The sequence below is a fragment of the Saimiri boliviensis genome, chromosome 6 (assembly GCF_048565385.1).
Source record: "Saimiri boliviensis isolate mSaiBol1 chromosome 6, mSaiBol1.pri, whole genome shotgun sequence".
Taxonomy (NCBI): domain Eukaryota; kingdom Metazoa; phylum Chordata; class Mammalia; order Primates; family Cebidae; genus Saimiri; species Saimiri boliviensis.
In genome coordinates, this window is record NC_133454.1 from 31,904,363 (window position 1) to 31,909,052 (window position 4,690).

Sequence of the window (4,690 nt, forward strand, 5' to 3'; positions counted from 1 at the left end):
TTGGGGAGATTGGTAATTCATACCATATCTGTATATGAATTAAAACTTTGAAGTTAAGATATTTTCTCTTTCCTAATTGAGGATTACTGAAGGCCAGCCATTTGCAGTAGGTGCAGAGAGGTCCTGGTCATTATCTTCCCCCACTTGGCATTTGTACTCTTCCTCCAGCTTGTCAGTTTCTGGCCCAGCTAGTGCCAAAGCAGGGGGAAGCTGGAGCAGTAAGAGAATTTGGAGTTTTTACTTAAATGATGTTATTATACTACAGCTTCACTCTCTGAATTTGGCAAATGTTTGGGGCTGATTCCCTCTTTTGTGATGGGACAGGTGGCTGAATTGGTGCTTTCATGCGCTCTTTTGAGATCTCCCTCCAAGTCACTGGGAACTTTTTATTGTACTTTCCATAGCATGGACATTTTCCTATGGCTTACCACTTCCCTGAAAGCTCAGGTTTTATCTCAACTATTCAATAAAGACTTTCTGCTGGAACTACCTCATGGCTCATATCCCACCCACCCAAAGCCGTCACCTTAAGCAAAAGTTTGAGATGTTGATATCAACACCTGCAGAGGTCTGGCCTGCAGATCCTGACTCAATGACCCATTACAGTGATTCAAGTGGGATAGGGATAGTCATCAGCTGTTTTCAGAGGATGACTGCAGCCAACTGACCAAGACCCCCTGTACATTCACACATTTGTTCAGCAAAATATTTCATAACAGAGTTTCTAAGTCAACATGGTTATGGATAATTAACATGGTTTAAAAAGTGGTTTTACAAATTATAAAAACTGTAGATTCTGGGCCCAGAGTAAACACTATTAGTGAGTAATCCCCCTTTCATCTCCACCTGAGAGGACCATCCAGCACAAAGTTTATATGAGTAAACAGAGTAGAGACAAAGGGATGTGGGGTAAATAGACTTACACTGGGAAAGCCTTTTATCATCCTATCTCTTCCCTAGTGATGGATCAGCTACTTTCAGCCTGCCCCAATAAAACCTTTCAGCCTTCCAAAATGTTTGAGAATAATCTATAACTTTCCCTGATATTTTCCATAATATTTTGCCAGCCACCCTGAGTGAATCTCAACAAAATTTAGAATAACTCCAAGCCAGCTATACCCATTTATCCTTAACTCAACAATCTCTGAGGATGGATGATGATCTCAATGTGATAGCATTTTCTTTGTTGGTACCATCAGAAAAGCTGGCCAGCTCTGCCAGATTTTAAGTTTTTCAGGGGCAGTTGGATACCAGTCCATGTTGTCCTCCACTAAAGGGAGGGAACTTACCAAGTTCTTTAAGTGAATTCATTGAAAATCTTCACTTCTGATAGGGAAAACACCGCAAGCCTGTCTTCATGGACAGATAGGAAGGGCTTACATCTCACTTCTCTCAAAATCTTTTTCTAGATACCACTCCTGACCTCTTTAGTCCCTCAATTCTGGTGAGGAAATAAGAATTGTGTCCTGAGGTTTCAGCTACCTCCTTTTCACAAGTGCCTGAGGGTGGCCCACCTCACTTTGGTATCTATTGGTACCTTGGTGTCTCAATCATAAATTTCCATCTCATATCCTGTGATAAGTGATCTGTATGACCAAGCTGAATTCACAGCCCTATTTCCAAATAAAATGTTTGTTTTTCACTCCTTTGCAAATGCTCCTAAAGGTTTTCTTATTCTAGTACTTTGAGATAGGCATATGGAGAAACTAGCTATTGAGGTAACATAGAAAATGTGCATTTTGTTTTTAAAATAAGTCATACTACAAAATCCTCCTACTTCTTTACCCAAAGGAAAGATTAAATACTGACAAATGTCCTTTTATCCCTCCACTCTACACAACTATTCACATACTTACAGTCTAGGAAACAGGCCACTTCATTGACAGAGATGATCAGAAATTGTGAGTCCATCTCGGTAACCATAGGAGCAGGCAGCTGATGACATCAGAGGCCTGCATTGCGGTTTCTGCGTGCTCAGAGCTGCTATGCTGAAGAAAAGCAGAGGGTGATATAAGGAAAACACTCTATTAAACACCTTTCACTCCTTTTGAAAGGCACTTGGAAATGATTTCTAGAAGTCTCTGAATTCCTGCAGCCATTTTTATACCTTCAGTTTGAATTAATAAAATGTATATTATAAAAAGAACTTAATTTGAAAAGAATGCAGATTTCATTTTACATATATACACACACACACACACACATGCACACATACTGTATACATATTTACTGGTTATGAGTTTTGACCATTAGTTTGACTATAAAAGCACCTAGCTAAAGAATGGTAATGCCATAATCCCAGACTAAGTCACACTTGTATAAGGTCATTTTAATCTAAACAAAAGTTGGATGCTGGCTTGGTGTTTTGTTGTTGGATAAACTCTACTTTTCCCAGAGCCCCAACTTCCTTTCAGCTTCTTTCCAGGTTTCTCAGGTTACCTCCTCATTGCTGTATCACCCCATCATTGTTTTTAGTTTCACTCATTAGTTTTAAGGTATCTTCTAAACTGTACAATTTTTCTAGCTGCATTGATAAAGCTAAAAGAGGGGGTCACAACAGAAGGTGAATGGCCCAGCCCTTATGAACCCTTGGTGTCTCACTAGACACTGTCCCATGAATAATAGGGGAAGCCTAATAACCCTCTTGAAGAAAAATTAATGTCACATAGAATGTGCAAAAATGAGCAAAATCTACAAAGAATGATCATTTAGGAGGCATTTAATACATGTAGTGGCTTGATTCAAGGTATATCATTTCTAGCCCAGTGGGTAATCGAAGCCTCAGGCTATATCATTCACGGCTGCACAGGTTGTGTACTGTACAATTCCAGGCCTCCAGGGGTGCACTGACAACGAAAAGCTCAATAATGCAGTGCCCATGTTATGTCTCTCTAGGAGACAATGGCTTAGTTGGAGATAGTGGGCTTCTGACGTAGAATTGACGATTTCCTAACCTATTATGTTGCCCCTAGGTATACTGTGTGCAGGAACTTCCTCACAGATAGATGGAGAGACCAAATAAATGTTGCACTTGGTGCATTGGTAGGACTGGCTTTAGAGGGAAAGAAACATGCACAAAAAAATCCAATATGGAAATCTTTAAAGCAATTCCTTAAAACAGTATTTGCAAATTCAAAAACAATCCATCCAAATACAAAATTACATTTTAAAATTTTTATCGAACTGAAAAATATACACTAGAATTGTAAAAAACCAATCGCATCTGAAAATGGGTTACCATGTATCAGAAAACATTTTGTTACAAAGAGTACGAGAATGCTTGCTCTTCTTACAGTGATTTCTGTAATGGGCGAATGAAAATACTGTATTATTTAGTAGTGAAGCCCTCCCCCTAGTGGACATAGGTAGGAATTTTAACAAAAAGGGTAAAATCTACATACGTTTTATTTCCTCTTAATATTTACAGAATAAAAGAGGAGGGCAATAGCTGCAGTGTGGTATAAAGACTTTCCTTAAAGGAATTTTAGGCTATTATATGAGCTGAGATGTAAAACAATTTTAGAGTTTTGATAGAGGAGTTGGTTTGGTCTGTTCCCTCCCAAATTCATGTTTTATTTTCATCACCAAGGTGATGGTATTAGAAAGAGAGGCCTTTTGGAGATGATTATGTCATGAGAAATCTGCTCCAATGAATGGGATTAATGCCCTTATAAAAGAGGCTCCAGGGAGCTGTGTTGCCCTTTCCAGCATATAAAGACACAACAAGAAGGCCCTGTTTATGAGGAATGGTCTCTCACCACACACAGAATCTGCCAGCCGAGTCTACTGACATTTTCAGTTAACGAATTCTTTACTGCATAGGGCTGTTTCGTGTATTGTAGAGTGTTTAGCAGCATCACCGGCCTCCACTCACTTGATTCTAGTAGCAACCCCTCCCCAACCCCACCAGTGTAATAAAAAATGTCTCCAGACATTGCCAGATGTCCCCTGGGGAGCAAAATCACCCTCAGTTGAGAACCAGTGGAATAGAGGGATAACATGATATGACATCTTTTAATAGGATCACTCATTGAGAACAGACTGCAGGCAAGAGGGATACCATTTAGGAATGGAGGTAACAACAACAACAAAAAAGGTCAAATCCTGAAGTTAGAGCTGGCAGAAATTTTCAAAGAACAGGCATGAAGTGAGAGAAAGAGTCCATGGTAATAACATCAAGGATTTTGGCCTGAAAAACTAAAATTGAATTGCCACTAACAGAGATGGGAAGACAGCAAAGTGGCTGGCTTGGTAGTATTTGGACTGGAGAGTGCAAATATGAAGCACATAATTTTAAACGTGTTAACTGAGAGCCTTTGCAAGAGATACCAAGTTTCGCTAAATATAAAGTCTGGAAATTAGGGGGAGGGGTCTAGACTGTTAAGTTTGGGAGTCATTAGGCTTACAGGTAATATTAATGAGTTTACCTAGAAAGCAAATATGTTTAAAATTAAAGAATAAAAAGAGCCCTGAGCAACTCCAACCATTCCTTGTAAGGGATATGAGAAGGAACCAACGAAAGAAACTGAAAAGCATCAAGAAAGGTAGGGGGTAAAAAAAAAAACAACACAACACAACACAACACAAAACCAGGCAAATGTGATGTTCTAGAAGTCACGAACCTTTGCACACATTTTTTCTCTTTACACAAAATGGTTTCATCTTAGTAAGTCCCTCCCTAATGTAGACA